Here is a 20,719-nt window from a genome sequence, read left to right on the forward strand (position 1 = left end):
ATGAAACTCGACCATTCTCTTACACCGTTCACAAAGATAAACTCGAAATGGATAAAAGACCTCAACGTGAGACAGGAATCTATCAGAATCCTAGAGGAGAACATAGGCAGTAACTTCTTCGATATCAGCCACAGCAACTTCTTTCAAGATATGTCTCCAAAGGCCAAGGAAACAAAAGCAAAAATGAACTTTTGGGACTTCATCAAGATCAAAAGCTTCTGCACAGCAAAGGAAACAGTCAACAAAACAAAGAGGCAACCCACGGAATGGGAGAAGGTATTTGTAAATGACAGTACAGACAAAAGTTTGATATCCAGGATCTACAAAGAACTTCTCAAACTCAACACACACAGAACAGATAATCATATCAAAAAATGGGCAGAAGATATGAACAGACACTTCTCCAACGAAGACATACAAATGGCTATCAGACACATGAAAAAATGTTCATCATCACTAGCCATCAGGGAGATTCAAATTAAAACAACATTGAGATACCACCTAACACCAGTTAGAATGGCCAAAATTAGCAAGACAGGAAACAACGTGTGCTGGAGAGGATGTGGAGAAAGGGGAACCCTCTTACACTCTTGGTGGGAATGCAAGTTGGTGCAGCCACTTTGGAGAACAGTGTGGAGATTCATCAAGAAATTAAAAATAGAGCTTCCCTATGACCCTGCAATTGCACTGCTCGGTATTTACCCCAAAGATACAGATGTAGTGAAAAGAAGGGCCATTTGTACCCCAATGTTTATTGCAGCAATGGCTACGGTCGCCAAACTCTGGAAAGAACCAAGATGCCCTTCAACGGATGAATGGATAAGGAAGATGTGGTCCATATACACAATGGAGTATTATGCCTCCATCAGAAAGGACGAATACCCAACTTTTTTAGCAACATGGACAGGACTGGAAGAAATTATGCTGAGCGAAATAAGTCAAGCAGAGAGAGTCAAGTATCATATGGTCTCACTTATTTGTGGAGCATAACAAATAACATGGAGGACATGGGGAGATGAAGAGGAGAGGGAGTTGAGGGAAACTGGAAGGGGAGATGAACCATAAGAGACTATGGACTCTGAAAAACAACCAGAGGGTTATGAAGGGGTGGCAGGAGGGGGGGGGTGGGAGGTTGAGGAACCAGGTGGTGGGTAATAGGGAGGGCACGTACTGCATGGAGCACTGGGTGTGATGCCAAAACAATGAACACTGTTATGTTGTAAATAAGCAAATAAAAATAAATTAATTAATTAAAAAAAATTCAACCATGTTAAAGAAACATATCACATAACTCAATATCCTTCTGCTAGTGATAGATGAAAAGGATTTTCTCTGCATTATGGTTTCATTTGACATGTGTTGTTTTAAATTCTGTGTAATCCATAAACACCTGGGTGCTTCCAGCTTTAATTGTTTTTATTTTTTTTAAAGATTTATTTATTTATTTATTTGACAGAGAGAGAGATCACATGTAGGCAATGAGGCAGACAGAGGGAGAGGGGGAGGCAGGCTCCCTGCTGAGCAGAGAGCCTGATGTGGGGCTTGATACCAGGATGCTGAGATCATGACCTGAGCCGAAGGCAGAGGCTTAACACACTAAGCCACCCAGGCACCCCTTTAATTGGTTTTAGTTTCAATTTTTCTCATATATTATTATGCAACCATACTTCCACCCACACTCCATGATCTTGTATCTATTTAAAACCACCCATTACTACTTAACTTGAAAAAATTTCAATCAAGCTTCATTTCATTTGTTCTTATTACCTACTACAGAGATTAACCTCCAGCTCTTACATTTTTAGAAAGAAGACAACTGAAAGAGAAGATGCAACATTGCAATTAAGTCAGTGTTCATTTAACTAATACTTTAATTTAAGGAAATGTAATTTTTTACATTAACAAAATGAGGAACAAATATGAGAGTAATCAGGAAAATTGATGAAACCAGGAGTATTGAACAGGGATTCTTTCACTAGAATATAAATATCCTGGAAAGTTATAGCATTCAAAATAATGTGGAACAGGCAGCAGAAAAAAAAATTAAATAAGATAATATAATACCTAAAGAAATCTAAACAAATAACAAAATGTACATTACAACAAATGGCATAAAGAAGGAAGTTATTTTTTTCAATATAGAAAGCCTATGTGGCCAGAAAAATATGAAGAAAACATTTAACTTCAGTGGCAATAATTTGGCTAGGTAATTAAATAGTTAAGTTGTGAAAACTAGTCAATCTAGTAATACCTATTAAATAATAAATACAAAGAAAAGCTTCACTTGTTACTAAAATAATAGATCTTGCTTATATCTTGAATCTTAAAAACAAAACAAATGAACAAATGACAAAAATAAAAGCAGAAACAGACACATAAACAGACTGATGGTAGCTAGAGGTAGCTAGAGGGGTGGGTGCAGAGAATAGACAAAATTGCAAAGAATAGGAAGTACAACTTTACAGTTTCAGAATGATTAAGTCAAAGTGATAAATGGCACATCATAGAGAACACAGTCAATAATATTGTAATAAATAGTGTTTTATGGTGAGAGATGGTAGCTACAATTGTGCTGAGCTTAGCATAACCAATAGAGTCTTTGAATCACTATGCTGTACAGCCAAAACAAATGTAACATTGTATGTCAACTATACTTTAATTAAAAAAATCAATAACAAAAAATCAGCTTCTAGTTTCATTGATACATTCTACTGTATCTCTGGTTTCTACCTCATTGATCTCTGCTCTAATCTTGATTATTTCCCTTTTTGTGTGTGGAGTTGGTTTGATTTGTTGTTGATTCTCCAGTTCTTTAAGGTGTAGAGACAGCTGGTGTACTCTGGATTTTCCATTTTTTTGAGGGAGGCTTGGTTGGCTATGTATTTCCCCCTTAGAATCGCCATTGCTGTATCCCACAGGTTTTCAACTGAACTGTCTTCATTCTCATTGGTTTCCATGAATTGTTTAAGTTCTTCTTTGATCTCCCGGTTGATCCAAGCATTCTTTTTTTTTTTTTTAAGATTTTATTTATTTGACAGAGATCACAAGCAGGCAGAGAGGCAGAGAGAGAGAGAGGAGGAAGCAGGCTCCCTGCTGAGCAGAGAGCTCGATGTGGGGCTTAATCCCAGGACCCTGGGATCAAGACCTGAGCCTAAGGCAGAGGCTTTAAACCACTGAGCCACCCAGGTGCCCTGATCCAAACATTCTTAAGCAAGGTGGTCTTTAGGGTCCAGGTGTTTGAGTTCCTTCCAAACTTTTCCTTGTGATTGACCTCCAGTTTCAAAGCATTGTGATCTGAGAATATGCAGGGAATAATGTCAGTCTTTTGGTATCAGTTGAGTCCTGCTTTGTGACCCAGTATGTGGTCTATTCTGGAGAAGGTTCCATGTGCACTTGAGAAGAATGAGTATTCTTTTGTTTTAGGGTGGAATGCTCTGTATATGTCTATGAGGTCCATCTGGTCCAATGTTTCACTAAATGCCATTATTTCTTTATTGATTTTCTGCTTTGATGATCTGTCTATTACTGAGAGAGTCATGCGTATTCATATCTATATGACTCTTTACCTTGATTTATAGTTTTCTTATGTAATTGGCTGTTCCCATATTGGGGGCATAGATATTTACAATTGTTAGATCATTTTGGTGGATAGTCCCTTTAAGAATTATGTAATGTCCTTCTGTATCTCTGACTGCAGTCTTTAGTTTAAAATCTAATTTACCTGATATGAGAATCACTACTCTGGCCTTCTTTTGAGGCCCATTGGCATGAAAGATGCCTCTCCATCCCATCATTTTCAGTCTGAGTGTATCTTTAGGTTCAAAATGGGTCTCTTGTAGAAAACATATGGATGGGTCCTGTCGTTTTATCCAATCTGCAACCCTGTGTCGTTTTATGGGCGCATTTAGGCCATTCACATTGAGAGTGATTATTGATAGACATGTTTTGATTGGCATCGTGTTACCTTTGAAGTCTTTCTGTCTGTAGATTGTCTCTATATTTCTGTTCAATGATATTTTTAGGATTTTTTCTCTTTTATAGAACCCCCCTTAATATTTCCTGCAGTGTCGGCTTGGTGGTTGCATAGTCTTTTAAGCCTTGTCCGTCATGGAAGCTCTTTATCTCTCCACTCATTCTGAATGTCAGTCTTGCTGGATATTCTTTTATTTTTTTAATATTTTACCAAAGAGGTAAAGGATCTGTACTTGAGGAACTACAGAACGCTCATGAAAGAAATTGAAGAAGACAAAAAAAGATGGAAGACCATTCCATGCTCTTGGATCAGAAAAATAAACATGGTTAAATTGTCTATACTGCCTAGAGCAATCTATACTTTTAATGTCATTCCGATCAAAATTCTACCGGTATTTTTCAAAGAGCTGGAGCAAATAGTCCTAAAATTTGTATGAAATCAGAAGAGACCCCGAATTCCTAAGGAAATGTTGAAAAACAAAAACAAAATTGGCGGCATCATGTTAACTGATTTCAAGATTTACTACAAAGCTGTGATCACCAAGACAGCATGGTACTGACATAAAAACAGACATATATACCAGTGGAACAGAGTAGAGAGCCCACATATGGACCCTTAACTCTATGGTCAAATAATCCTTGCCAAAACAGGAAAAAAATATACAGTGGAAAAAAGACAGTCTCTTCAATAAATGGTGTTGGGAAAACTGGACAGCTGTATGTAGAAGAATGAAACTCGACCATTTTCTTACACCGTACACAAAGATAAACTCTAAATGGATAAAAGACCTCCATGTGATACAGGAATCCATCAGAATCCTAGAGGAGAACATAGGCAGTAACCTCTTCCATATCAGCCAAAGCAACTTCTTTCAAGATATGTCTCCAAAGACAAAGGATACAAAAGCGAAAATGAACTTTTGGGACTTCATCAAGATCAAAAACTTCTGCACAGCAAAGGAAACAGTCATCAAAACAATAAGGAAACCCACAGAATGGAAGAAGATATTTTCAAATGACAGTACAGACAAAAGGTTGAGATCCAGGATCTATAAAGAACTTCTCAAACTCAACACACACAAAACAGATAATCATATCAAAAAATGGGCAAAAGACATGAACAGACACTTCTCCAGTGAAGACATACAAATGGCTATCAGACACATGAAAAAATGTTCATCATCACTAGCCATCAGGGAGATTCAAATTAAAACCACATTGAGATACCATCTGACACCAGTTAGAAGGGCCAAAATTAGCAAGACAGGAAACAACGTGTGTTGGAGAGGATTTGGAGAAAGGGGAACCCTCTTCCACTGTTGGTGAGAATGCAAGTTGGTGCAGCCACTTTGGAGAACAGTGTGGAGATTCATCAAGAAATTAAAAATAGAGCTTCCCTATGACCCTGCAATTGCACTACTGGGTATTTACCCCAAAGATACAGATGTAGTGAAAAGAAGGGCCATCTGTACCCCAATGTTTATAGCAGCAATGGCCATGGTCGCCAAACTGTGGAAAGAACCAAGATGCCCTTCAATGGACGAATGGATAAGGAAGATGTGGTCCATATACACAATGGATTATTATGCCTCCATCAGAAAGGACGAATACCCAACTTTTGTAGCAACATGGATGGGACTTGAAGAGATTATGCTGAGTGAAAGAAGTCAAGCAGAGAGAGTCAATTATCATATGGTTTCACATTTGTGGAGTGTAACAAAGAACATGGAGGACATGGGGAGATGGAGTGGAGAAGGGAGTTGAGGGAAATTGGAAGGGGAGGTGAACCAAGAGAGACTATGGACTCTGAAAAACAATCTGAGGGTTTTGAAGGGGTGGGGGGGGGAGTTGGGGGACTCAGGTAGTGGGTGTTATGGAGGCCACGTATTGCGTGGAGCACTGGGTGTGGTGCATAAACAATGAATTCTGTTACACTGAAAAGAAATAAATAGGCAAGTAGACTATAGGTCTATATAGGAAGGTCCAGGAACAAACAAAACCTATGTAAATTACTTGGTATATGATGAAGTTGAAATTACATCATAGCCCTGTGGAAAGCCTGTTTTTTCAGTAAATTATATTGGGGTAATTTGCTATCCAATGTGGAAGAATTAATTTTTCTCCTATATATCATTATAAAAATAAAAAGACCAGATAAACAGTATATTTAAATACAACATGTTAAAAGATAGAACTTTTATAGGAATTATATAAGAACATCTTCATAACCTTGGAGTAAGCACATAGTTTCATACAGAAAACTAAAATTACCAATCATAAAGAAAAATTCATAAATTGAACTCTATTATGATTTAGGACCACTGTGCATCAAAAGATACCAATGAAAAAGTTAAAAGATAACCCATAAAGTGGAAGAAGGTATTCCTAAAATATATAAATCCCCCCTAAAAAGATTGATATCCATAACATATATTTTTAAAAACCTTGGAAATAAATAAGAAAAGAGAGATAGTACTTCTTAAAAATAGGCAAAGGACTAAAAAAACTAACAAAAATGATATTTAAGCTGGTGGTAGGTACTAAACTTCATTTTACATGAAGATAAATTCAAATTAAAACCAGAAGTTAATAACAATACATACGCTGAAGAATGGTTAAGTCAGAAAAAAGATAGCAACTTATGCTTCTGTGAACATTCTTATTCCTGTCATTTACTGGAAATATATAATTTATCTGTTAGGTATAAATTCGGTAGCACAATTGCCGTCTGAAAATGTGTATATGTTCACTTTAGAATAAACGATCAAACTGTTTTCCAAATTGTTTCAACTTACATTCTCACAAGAGACAGTGGACAGTTCCAGTAGCTCTCAAATGTTTGTCTTTATCAATATTATTTATAATAATCAAATAATCTGTACATAGTGGTATGTTCATTAAATGAAATGCTATATAAAGCAAGGAGAATGAAAAAAATTACAACTGCATACAAAACTATGGTTGAATCTTAGAAACACAATATTACATAAAAGAAATCAGGTATGAACAAATATAATTACTATTTCATATATATATAAAGTTAAAAAAATAAATGTCAGGTTAGTTGTTTCTCTTGATGCTGGTGGTGAAAGGTGGGTAGTAACAGCAATAACAATTTTTGCAGAAAAAAAGACCAGTAAGAAAGGTTATAATGTTACTGGCAGAAACTAAGCACATATTTACAGGCTTTGGTGTTACAGAAAGAAAGGCTTTGGGCTCATACCAAAGTGGTTTTTTTTTTTAATCAAGTTTTTATTTAAATTCTAGTTAGTTAACATATAGTGTGATTGGTTTCAGGAGTAGAATTTAGTGATTCATCACTTACATATAATGCTGACTGCTCATCACAAGTGTCCTCCTTAATACCCATTAACCAATTACCCCATCATCCCCCCTCCAGAAACCCTCAGCTTGTTCTCTATAATTAAGAGTCTCTTATGCTTTTCTTCCCTCTTTTCTTTCCGTCCCCTATGTTCATATTTCATGTTTTTTAGATTCCACATGAGTGAAATCATATGGTATTTGCCTTTCTCTGACTGACTTGATTTGCTTAGCACAATACACTCAGGCTCCAACCATGTCATTACAAATGGCAAAATTTCATTCTTTTGATGGTCAAGTAATATTCTATTCTACACATGTACTGCAATTCCCTTATCCATTTATGTGTCAATGAACATTTAGATGCTATCCATAAATGGCTATAGTAGAAAATGATGCTATAAACATTGGAGTGCATATATCCCTTTGAATCAGTATTTTTGCATCCTTTGGGCAAATACCTACTACTGCAATTGCTGGATTATAGAGTAACTCCACATTTAAATTTTTGAGGATCTTCCATACTGTTTTCCATAATGGCTGCACCCATTTGTACTCGCACCAACAGAGTAAGAGGGTTCTCTTTTTTTCTTCATTCTTGCCAACATCTGTTGTTTCCTGTATTTTAAACTTAGCCATTCTGACAGGTGTAAGGTGCTATCTCATCATGTTTTTGATTTGCATTTCCCTGAGTGACGTTGAGCACATTTTCATGTGTTTGTTAGCCATCTGGATGTCTTAGGAAAAATGTTTATTCAAGTCTTCTGCCCATTTCTTAACTGATTTTTAAAAAAATTTAGTTTAATAAGTCCTTCCTAGATTTTGGATACTAATCTTTTATAAGATATGTCATTTGCAAGAATCTTCTCCCATTCCAGAAGTTGCCTTTTAGTTTTTTGGCTATTTCCTTTGTTGTATAGAAGCTTTTTATCTTGATGAAACCCCAATAGTTAATTTTTGCTTTCATTTCCTTTGCCTTTGGTGACATGTCTAGCCAGAAGTTGTTGCAGCCAAAGTCAAAGAGGTTGCTGCCTGTGTTCTTCTGTACAATTTTGATGGTATCCTGTCTCATATTTAGATCTTTCATCTATTTTGAATTTATTTTTGTGTATAGTGTAAGAAAGTGGTCTAGTTTCATTCTTCTGCATGTTGCTGTCCAATTTTCCCAAAACCATTTGTTGAAGAGACATTCTTCTTCCTACTGGATATTCTTTTCTGCTTTGTGAAAGATGAGTTGGTCATATGGTTGTGGGCTCATTTCTGTTTTCTATTCTGTTCCATTGACCTAAGTATCTTTTTTTTTTTTTCCAGGACTATATGGTTTTGATCACTACAGCTTTAAAATATAACTTGAAGACCAGAATTGTGATGCCTTCAGCTTTGCTTTTCTTTTTCAAGAATTCTTTGACTATTTTCAGTCTTCTGTGGCTCCATACAAATTTTAGGACTTTTTTTTTCTAGCTCTAAGAAAAATGCTACTAATGTTTTGATAGGGATTGCATGAAATGTGTAGATTGCTTTGGGTAGTATACACGTTTCAGCAATATTTGTTCTTCCCATTCATGAACATGGAATATTTTTAACATTTCTTTGTGTCATCTTCAATGTTTTTCATTAGTGCTCTATCATTTTCAGAGTACAGATATTTAACCTTTTTAGTTAGGGTTATTCCTAGGAATTTTATGGTACTTGGTGCAATTGTAAATGGGATTGATTTGATTTCTCTTTCTGCTGCTTGATTAAAGGTGAATAGAAATAAACAGATTTCTGTATATTCCTTTTGTATCCTGCAACTTTACTGAATTCAATCATCAGTTCTAGCAATTCTTTGATGGTATTTCAGGTTTTCTGCATAGGGTATCATGTTGTCTGCAAATAGTGAAAGTTTGACTTTTTCCTTGTTGATTTGGATGTCTTTTGTATCTTTTTGTCATCTGATTGCTGAGGCTAGGACTTCCAATACTATTTTTAATAAGAGTGTTGAGAGTAGACACTGTCTTTTTATCAGTAAGAGTATAGAGCAGGACCACAGAGTAAAATCACTCACTTTTCCACATTGAGGATGATACTTGTTTTGGATTTTTCCTATATGTCTTTTATGATGTTTAGGTATGTTCCTTCTAACCCTGCTTTGTTGAGAGTTTTTGTGAAGAATGGATGCTGTACTTTGACAAATGTTTTTTCTACTGAGAGCATCATAAGGTTCTTATCCTATTTTTTATTATTGATGTTTATCATGTTTATTAATTTGCAAATATTGAAACATCCTTATAGTACAAGAATGAATCCCATATGGTTGTGGTGAATAATTCTTTTAATATACTGTTGAATTTGTTTTTGTTGTATCTTGTTGAGAATTTTTGCATCCCTATTTATCAGGGATATTGGCCTATAATTCTCCTTTTTTATTGGGGTCTTTTTCTGGCTTTGGAATCAAGGTATGCTGTACTTGTAAAATGAGTTTGGACATTTTCCTTCCATTTCTATTTTTTGGAAAACTTTGAGAGGAATAGATATTAACTGTTCTTTAAATGATTGGTCAAATTCACCTGGAAAACCATCTGTCCCTGGAATTTTGTTTGTTGGGAGATTTCTTATTATTGATTCTATTTCTTTGCTTGTTATCAGTTTGTTAAAATTTTCTATTTCTTCCTGCTTCAGTTTTGATAGTTCATGTGTGTCTAGGAATTTGTCCATTTCTTACAGATTCCTCAAATTGCTGGCATATAATTTTTCATAATATTCTTATAATTGCTTGTATTTTGTGGTGTTGGTTGTGATCTCTCAATGTTTCATTCATAATTGTATTTATTTGGCCCTATCTCTTTTCTTTTTGATAAGTATGGCTAGATGTTTATAAATTTTGTTAATTCTTTCAAAGAATCAGCTCCTGATTTCATTGATCTGTTCTACAGTTTTGTGGGAGTTTTTTGTTTGTTTGTTTGTTCTGGTATTTTTTTTTAATTGCCTTCTTCTGCTGTTAGTTGCTTTTTCTTTTCTAGTTCCTTTAGGTATGAGGTTAGATTGTGTATTTGAGACTTTTATTCTTCTTTTTTTTCTTGCTTCTTTAAGTAGGACTGTGTTGCTATACACTTACCTCTTATGACCACTTTTGCAGTATCCACATGGTTTGGACTGTTGTGTTTCATTTTTATTTGCTTCCATGTACTTTTTATTTCATCTTTAATATTCTGGATAACCTCTTAATTCTTTAGTAGGATGTTCTTTAACTTCCATTTATTTGTGGTCTTTCCAATTTTTCCCTGTGGTTTACTTCAAGTTTCATAGTATTGTGGTCAGAAAATATGCATGGTATGATCTCAATCTTTTTGTTCTTGTTGAGGCCTAGTTTGTAATCCAGTATGTGATCTATTCTGGAGAATGTTCCATGTGCCCTCAAGAAGAATGTGTATTCTGTTGCTTTAGGCTGAAATGTTCTGAGTATATCCATGAAGTCCATCTAGTCCAATTTATCATTAAAAACCATTGTTTCCTTGTTGATTTTCTGCTGAAAAGATCTGTCCATTGATGTTGGTGCGGTATTAAAGTCCCCTATTTTGGGGCACCTGGGTAGCTCAGTGGGTTAAAGCCTCTGCCTTCAGCTCAGGTCATGATTCCAGGGTCCTGGGATTGAGCCCTGCATAGGGCTCTCTGCTAATCAGGGAGCCTGCTCCCTCCTCTCTCTCTGCCTGCTTCTCTGCCTACTTGTGTTCTCTGTCAAATAAATAAATACAATCTTAAAAAAATAAAATAAAGTCCCCTACTTTTATTGTATTATTAGCAATATGTTCCTTTATGTTTGCTATTAACTGTTTTATAATACTGTGTGCTTCCAAGTTGGGTACATAAATATTGACAATTGTTAGATCTTCTTCTTGGATAGACACCTATATTATGATATAGTGTTTTACTTCATCTTTTGTTACAGTCTTTGGTTTAAGTTTAGTTTGTCTCATATAAATATGGATGTGCCACCTTTCTTTTGATATATTAGCATGATAAATGGCTCTCCATCTCCTCACTTTCAGTCTGTAGGTGTTCTTGGATCTAAAGGACAGAGGGTATTAGAGAAGTGTCACCCCTTCTGATACCCTATCTCTTTTGATTGGAATATTTAGTCCATTTGCATTCTGAGTAATTTTTGAAAGATATGAATTTAGTGCCATTATATTACCATAAAGTCATTGTTTCTGGAGATTTTCTCTGTTCCTTTCTTGTCTTTGCCAGTTTTGGTCTTTATTTCCCACTCAAAGAGTCCTCTTTGATATTTCTTGCAGGGCTGGTTTAGTGGTAACAAACCCTTTATTTTATTTGTCTGGGGAACTCTTTATCTGTCTTTCTTTCTGAATGGCCACTTTACTGGATAGAATATTCTTGGCTGCATAATTTTCCCATTTAGCACACTGTATCATGCCACTCTCTTCTGGTCTGTCATATTTCTGTGGGTAGAATTGCTGCTAACCTGATTTGTTTATCTTTGTAGGTTAGGGATTTATATTCCATTGCTGTTTTCAGGACTTTTCCCCATCTCTGTAATTTTCAAATTTTACAACAATATGTCTTTGTGTTGGCCTGTCTTTGTCACTTTTTGGTGGGAATTTTCTGTGCCTCTTGGATTAAATTATTTTTAAGATTTTATTTATTTATTTGACAGAGATCACAAGTAGGCAGAGAGGCAGGCAGAGAGAGAGAGGAGGAAGCAGGCCCCCTGCTGAGCAGGGAGCCTGATGTGGGGAACTACGCCAGGACCCTGAGATCATGACCTGATTCTAAGGCAGAGGCTTTAACCCAGTGAGCCACCCAGATACCTCAGAATTAAATGTGTTTTAAAATCTCCAGATTAGGAACGTTTTCAACTATAATTTGCTCAAATGAACCTTCTGCCCTTTTTTCACTCTCTTCTTCTTCTGGGACTCCTATGATACCAATGTTATTTTTCTTTATGGAGGTGCTCAGTTTATTTAAGTGTAACTTCATGATCCAATACTATTTTTTTCTTTCCCTCTTCTTTTCAGCTTCATTATTTTTTGTAGTTTTATCTTCCATTTCACTTATTTGTTTCTCTGCTTCTTACATCCTTGTGGACCTAACATCCAGTTGGTTTTGCATCTTGGTGATAGCATTTTTAATTTTAACCCGACTGGTTTTTAGGTCTTTTATCTCTATTGTAAGGGACTACCTGGTGTCCTCTATGCTTTCCTCAAGCCCAGCTAGTATCTCTTTTATTGTTTTAAATTCTGGTTCAGGGATATTACTTGTATGTGTTTTGGATACATCCCTGGCTGTGACTTTTCCTTGCTCTTTCTTTTGGGATGAAATTCTTTGTCATGGAAGTTTGTCTAGGTCTCTGTCTTCTTCTGTGTGTTAGGAAAGTCTTTTATGTTTCCTGTTCCTAAATGTAATGACTATATTAAGAAGACTTCTTATCCTGCCCCAAGCCTGGTACTTCAGGAAGTGTTTCTGATGTATTCTGTATGTACTCTGCTATTGTGGTTTGGCTGCCCTTTCCCTCAGGTCACCCCTCTACGGAGATTTTGCTTGTCTGTAGTGAGGAGTGTTTGATCCTTGTCCAGTGTTTTGAAAGTTTTAAGTAGGTATGTTTTTGTGTGCTTGTTAAAAGATACTAGTTCTTATTTTCACTAAAGTTGGAGCTTTGTAGTACTGTATGCTCAGTAGACTTGTTGTTTGCAGTAGGTTTTTGCTGGTTTTCTGAGGAAGGGCTCACTTCTGTTCTAACACTCAGCCACACTTTCCCTAGTAAAAAACAAAACAAAGAAAAAAAAAAAAAAACACCTGCAGAGCTCAGAGGGTGGGGCTTAGTCTAAGCATCTCAAGACTCCACTGTGGGTGTCCTACTGCTCTCTGAAGTCCATTCATGCTGGTGGGTCTGTAAAAAATTGCATTAGCCCACTCTCTTGCCCCCAGAGAGGAGAGTTCATGACCATGGCTGTTCAGGAGGCCCTCACATAAGAGCAAGCATTCTCCTCTTGTGTGTCCCAGGCATCTCTCAGATCTCAGCCTTAACCTTTTCTGTGTCTTAACCATCTGCCCACCTCGTGGCATAGTACTCCTGTGTTTTGTCTCAGGTATACCATCTGGGTTTCAAAACTAAGTTTTAGGGACAAAGCATGGCACAAACCCATACTGATCCTTTAGGGGAAAATCTTACCATGCTGTGTTTGGTATTGGCTTGCCATAGAAGGTAGTCACACAAACATGCAAGGACTTGGAATTATGGTAAAGTGCAGCAAAAATCTAGCATCCAGCTTAGCTGCCTTCAGTGTGTGTCTCTTATCCTGTGTTAATGAACATGGTAGTACATGGGAGTCTGCCAGCTCTTTTGCTCCATGAGAATCAGTGTCAACTCTCCCAAATGCCCTCCAAGAAGGGTAACTGTCTCTTCTAGTATGACCCAGGAGATCCACAGACCACACTGCCTGCTTCTAGGCCTCTCCCCTACTTCTCCAAAGGAGCACTTCTATACCCACTAGGCTCCATCCTGGTGATGGCCTGGATTTCTAAAACTTCAGACTTTGAGTTCTGCTGCTTGTGAAACTTCTGATAATAAGTCCCTATTTTTTTTCCATTTGGTGGTTTTGGGGAAGTGTTTTTCTTGGGCAATCCCTTATGCCCTACTCTTCCTCTTGCTCCCTCTCTTTCTCCTCTGTGATCAAGACATCCTCACTTCCATAACACCCGTGATTCATTTCTTACTCAATTCATGTCTCCACATCTCCTACCTTTCACAATATTTTTGTTTGTTTGTTTGTTTTGTCCTCTAGATGTGCAGTTTTTTCTCTTGGTCCTCAGATTATTTCTTGGGTGTGAAAAATGATTTGATATTTATCTGGCTGTGTTTATGGGATGAGGTAAGTATAGGGTCCCCTTACTACTCTGCCATCTTAACTCCTCTTCTTCCAAAGTAGATTTAATCTTCACTCTGCTACTAGCATATTAACCCTGGGCAAATTAATTATATGATAGTTAGGTTCTTCAGCTATTAACACAAAGTTGACACTTTCCATTTGAATATATTTTGTGAACATTGGAGAAAATTCAAGAAGCAAAAAACTTAGTTTCATGATTAGCATAAGCTTAAATGTTTAAATGTTACTATTTTTGGTAAGAGGAATTAATACATCACACACAGTGCAATGGTATAAATATTGCCCTGGCTTGAGTTAATGGCTTGTGCTATAGAGGAAAAAGGGACCTGGGTAGATAAAATGTGTTATAGATAGTATGAAGAATGGAAATTAAACTTGATATTGTGCACACTAGGAAGTCATTGTAGATGCTTAAGCATGAAAGCAACATAATTCATGGCAGTGTTTTCTAGCAAGATGATTCTGGCAGTGAATATATAAAAAAGACTGGAAGGCAGACAGCAACTTCTGGAGTTTGAATTTGGAAAAAAGAAACTATTGTGGAAATCCAGGTTAAAGGTAATGAGTAGTAAGTCCAGAATTACCACCAGGAAAATAGAGTGGTGGGGCAAATATACCTTTAGCAAGAGAATCAACAAAATTTATTGTAAATTAGGTTGAAAAGATGAAAAAGATGAGAACTTTCAAGGTGACTCTGGTGTTTTTAGATTTGTTGTATCATTTATATAAACATAAAGAAATGGTAGGTAGTTTTGAAAAACATGCCAATTTCATTTTCAGGCGTATAAAATTTGATGTGATGAACCAAAGATATGTTTTCTATAAGCAGTCAACAGAAAAATTTTTGTAAATAACTCTTTCATATATGTGTATCTTACTTTTTCCCCCCCAATTACCTTCTTCCAAGGTCTTCCTCTTATTTTCTAGGCTATTTACTCCAGGGTTTCTTGCTGAAGATTACTTGGAAGGTCAGGCTGTATACTGGATTTTTTTTTAGGTTTGAGAATGATATCTGAATTAACATGAGGGACCACTTACAGAAGAGGCTTCAAAGCCTGTTTATTTGGGTTCATCTAGCCAACTCCTACAGAGCCCATTTTTACCTCAACTTTGCAAGAGATATGTCTTCAAGCTTTGCAGTTTCCTCTGCTACATATTTCATATTCAGTTTGAGTAAAGGAAGCTGTTTACAATACCAGACTTCACAGTCTGATACCACGATTATGATTATTTTCCCCATCAATCAATATCAAGGGGGACTTCATTTAAGATTCATTTATAGAGAATGACTCTGAGAATATAATGAAATAATGCATGATGAGCTAAATGAATGGAGTATGTCATATAATCCCACATACTCCAGGCATTCCTGGTGAAAATACCGAACTTCAGGTGACAATGGGAATGTTTCTTTTTTCCCTCTCTGTCTCTCTGTCTATCTCTGTCTCTCTGTTTCCCTATCTCTGTAATTAAAAAAAAATCTAAATTTTCTATAAGAATTCCTCTAAATCAAAAGGTGCTGTTAATACTGAGAATCCATTTAATTTCTCTACAATGATGTTATGCTGTTCTAGAAGGTTAAAGTAAAAAGATAGTTATTTCCAGTTGAAAAAGTTCATCAACCATCCCATGAAATGAGATTCCCTGTTTAAAACAAACAAACAAACAAATAATAATTTTTAAAAAGCTTAAACCACTATTGACACTCAAGGAGAATCTTATCTCTTGCAATATATAGTATAGGATTTATACATACTCATGCACACTAGGGATTTTGACTAGTCATTTGGGCATGCTTATACCTCAACACGAATTAGAAGGCATAATCATGTTAATCATCTTGGGGTAAAATTCTTCCTTGAATTTGGTAAGATTTTCTGCTGAATTGGCACAATGAAATAAACCTTGTGCTCTCCAATCCAATCTCTTTTACCAAGTCTATTCACACCATTAAAGACCACTCACTATCTGTAACCTAAAACTACATTTTCCCCTTGGAGGCCCAAGGCTCAAAATTATTTCCAATTATTTATCTCTCCCATTAATGTAAATAATTTCTTGTCACACTGGATACTTAGTGTTAATGTTAAAATAATTTTTAAAATGAGATAAGATTCTATTCCACTCACTTCAGAAAGCTTGAAGTTATTTTGTTCTCTCTATACATATTATTTGAATAAGTCTGCACTTGTGATAAAACCGTCTTTCTTTCCCCCATCCAGTAAAATTGATAACTCAACATATATAATATTTTTCTTCTACTTGCCTGTCTTAGGATGAAGAAAACTTGGAAGAAAGGGACTTGAAACTAGAACTTTACACCTGGATGAGAAACACTCATTTGGACCAACTCAGTCAAAAGTTCCGAAAGTCCAATTTATCACTCAATGCACAGCATTCAAAGTGAATGATGACTGTACTTTGAAATGCAAGCAAGCATACAGGTGGCGTTATGCCTCAACTAATGGATGTGTAATAGCTGTGGGGTAGTGTCACTCAAAATCTAGGTGAACAAGAGGCAACATGGAAGTTATCCAGTGAGTAGTAGAGCTACAGTTACTGTGATGGGATTCAGTAATGGAATTTGGGGCAGAGAAATGCAAACCAAACATAAGTGAAACCTAGATTCTGGACTATGAGGCAAGCTACAAAGCCAAATGACTCAAGCACAAATATAAAACTAAATTATGTACTTAAGAAATTAGTCACCTGCAGTATGGGTAAGCTGACATTAAGTCTCAGTGTACTGAATAATAGCTACTTATACTACATTATTTTCTGGATAGAATTGTTCCTAGAGAAACCAATTGAGGTGAAAGTAAGGGAAGGGCTAACATTTTGGTTGTTTTTTTCCAATATATAAATTCTGGTTAGTTAATATACAATGTAATATTGGTTCCAAGAGTAGAATTTAGTGATTCATCACTTACATATAACACCCAGTGTTCATCACAAGTGCTCTCCTTTAATACTCATCACCCATTAAGTCTATGTCTGCCAATGTCATTCCATCAAGCTTCAGTTTGTTTTCTATAGTTAGGAGTCTCTTATGGTTTGTTTCCCTCTCATTTTTGTTTCCCTTCCCCCTATGTTGAAAGACTAAAACTTAAAACAGGGATCAAACTTTTTCAGTAGAGTCAGAAAACAATATTCAGACTGGAGGACCATACATAATTGCAGCTGTTCAATTCTGCCATTGTGGTACAAAACTGTCATTGACTAAGACAGTGTTTTAACTCTGTTCTTAAAAAACATTGTTCAAAAACAGAAGTGTTAGATCAAATTTTGTCCATAAGCTATAATTGGTTAATCCGTATTCCCAGAGGATATTTAATGTCTCAGATGAAGGGGGAAAAAAAGCTTAAGAAGAGCAGGACAAAGGCAATCCAAATATTTCTCTCATTTTAATCAATGAATAGGGTTTAAGGTAGTCTGCCTTCTTGTCTTTCAGTCATCTTTTGTAAATCTATTAAAGGACTACTCTCAAATACCTCTTTTGAGCCATCCTAGTTGGATTCGCCTGTTCATTTATATAACTTAGAATGATAAATAATTTGATTAACTTCAGATTATAACTGCCTAAACAAATAATTTAATGTAATAAACAAAAAAGTTGTCAGTGTGCAGTAATATGTTGCCTCCTCTCTACATAAACCTGTCCTTTCCTTTTTCTGCTTTCATGACTGTAGCATATGGAAACTCTTTATCAAAGATACTGCCTAACTTTTGCCTGTAAATTCACAACATAGTTATTATCTAGTCTTTTCTGGGTGACTATGTAAGTAGGGAAATGTTCCCACAGAAAATTAAAGCTTCTTCTTATTTTGAAGTTTTAAGTAATACAGTTCAGAAGACATAGGTCAGTAAAGTAGAAGCAGAAACCGAGCATTCTCAGAGTCCCAAACTGTTTTTTGAATAATTTATCTGGATGAAATCATGTGGTGCCCTTTGCCTGAAAAGTATAGATCATATGACCCAACTGTACTATGGTCTGGTTCAGCTTAAATGTAGGAAATCCTAATACAGTACACAATGATTTAAAAATGCTGAATTTCCCAAATGGAAAGATAATAATAAAATTTTTATTATAACTAAAGAACAATGAAAATATGCATTTTCTTATTTTCCTAACATCATCCAGATTGTGAAACAAGTCAATTCATGCTATTGTATTATTTCCATTGTATTTACTTCCTATTTGGAGTCAAGACCTTTGAGGAAGCAATCATATTATAACAGGAACCTATCCCAGGCTTTAAGTGGTACTGATGCTTGTGGGAGAAATCCACTGGGAGTTCATAGAGCTGTAAGTAGCATTTCAACCAAACTGCAGGTATGGTATTCAATAAAACTACCAGTGTTTACAGTCAGAGTATTTACAGGCATAAAAATATCTTATAAAAATGACACCCTGGAGCTTCATATTTATTCTCTTTTCATAATTTCCAGATCAAATTTGCTCAGTTTGCAAGTTAAAAGAGGATTTTCTTCCTAGCTCTCAGCCTTAGGAAATTCCCATCAGAATAAAAACAAAGTTGTATTTGCTCAACCTCTGACACTATAACTTGGAATGACATTTCTGCAATCCAAGCTTTAGATGAGATCATGTTAAAGCATAACCCAAAATCTGCATCAGTTTTACCAACTTCCTCATCATTTCTGATACATTTGTTGCTTTCTATCATTATTAAAATCATCACCATGTCCCTTTACTACAAGCTAGAAAAGTATTTTTAAATTACACCAGGAAAGAACTCAAACCCTTCAATTTGATATTATAGATCACTTGTTACATAACTCCTAAAACATGGTAAAAATTGTTATTCAGGTTGAATTCTTGTATAGAACTATATTTCTAGATAGTGCTTAAGCTATATTTCATATATTGCAATAATAGCTACCAATGGTAGAGTTAATAATGTTAGAGTTCGACATGGTGAGTACTTTTGAAAGGTCTACTTAAAAAATTCCAGACCAGAATGATTAATTGCAATGAATCACAATATGTTGACTATAAAAGAAAGAACAGAAGAAGTATACTGGTTAGTGAAATTTGGTGAGTTTAAAGTAAAAAAAAAAAAAGTACATGTAATTTTTTTCAATTTGTTATTGATCTTTAAAGTACTGAACTATTTTCACAAATGTGTAAATAAATAGTGTCAATAAAATCTCCATAGATTGTGATACTCCCTCTGCATGAAATTTTAAAGTACTGATTCAACCATTTCATAGAAAAAGCCAACTGACAATCCTAAAAAACAAAACTCAAACTAAAATAAGATCTACATATAGTATAGTTGATTCAATATATAACTGTATTTTTATTGCTGTGTAACAAATTACCACATATTTAACAGTGCAAAACACCACCAATTTATTAGCTTATCATTCTGTAGGTCAGAAATCGACCATCAACTGCCTGGATTCTCTGCTCAGAGTCCCGTAAGACTGAAATTTAGGTGATGACTGAGCTGAATTCTTATCTGGAGATTCTGTGAAAAAATCCTCTTCTTTGTTGTTTGCAGAATTCAATTCTTTGTGATTATAGATCCAAGGTTCCTATTTCCTTACTAGCTATAGGCTGAGGTCTATTCTCAGCTACTAAAGGCCACACACATTCTTCATAATATGCCCCCTCCATATTCAAGCTAGGAACAACACGTCAAATTCTTCTCATACTTTACATCCCTGACATCCTTTTCTACAACTAATCAGAGAAAGTTCTCTGCTTTTAAAGGATTCATATGAATAGGCCATACTCACTCAGGTAATTCCCTATCTCAAGGTCAAATATGGCATATACCATAACCCAGTCATTGAATTAAGATCCATAATAGTCATAGTCTCAGGTACTCTACAGGGTGTGTACATGCTGAGGGAGGGGCAATCTTGAGGCCATCTTAAAATTCTCCCTAGCATACTTAGAAAAATGAACCTCACCATTAATTAATTTGATAAATAGTTTTTAAATACCTACTATGTGTCGGGCACTGTTCTATTTGAGTTCTTACTTCCAACCAGAGCTTACGTTTTACTCCATATTATAAATTGGCAGCTATATATTAGAAGGGTGTAGAGTAAAACTTTGAGTTGAAACAGATCAACATTATTTCCCACTTAAGCCACTTACTGACTGCATAATCTTGGATAAATAATTCGTTTCCCTGAACTTCAACTTCTTTATCCAAAACAGTTAAAATAATAATGGCATACATTTGACAGGATTGCTATAAAGATTAAGTGAGATCATTTCTGAAAAGTGTTTAGTACAATAGACATAGATCAATCACTCAATAAATAATAGTAGAAAATGTTACACAAACTTTTGAAACATATGATGATGTGGTCAGGAGATCTTTATATTTTTCTTCTTTGCAAGATTCAGTGGTGGAAACTATATTATTTCAGTTTTTCTTTCACTGTATAACTTCTGGAAGATATGTTGATATCTGTGTCCATGGTAATGCCTTCAGGAAACAGTTACTGTAGCTCACATTAAGCTTTCCATTAACAGGGGCTAATAATGCTGACCCTTTATG

The sequence above is a fragment of the Meles meles genome, chromosome X, assembly GCF_922984935.1.
Source record: "Meles meles chromosome X, mMelMel3.1 paternal haplotype, whole genome shotgun sequence".
NCBI lineage: Eukaryota > Metazoa > Chordata > Mammalia > Carnivora > Mustelidae > Meles > Meles meles.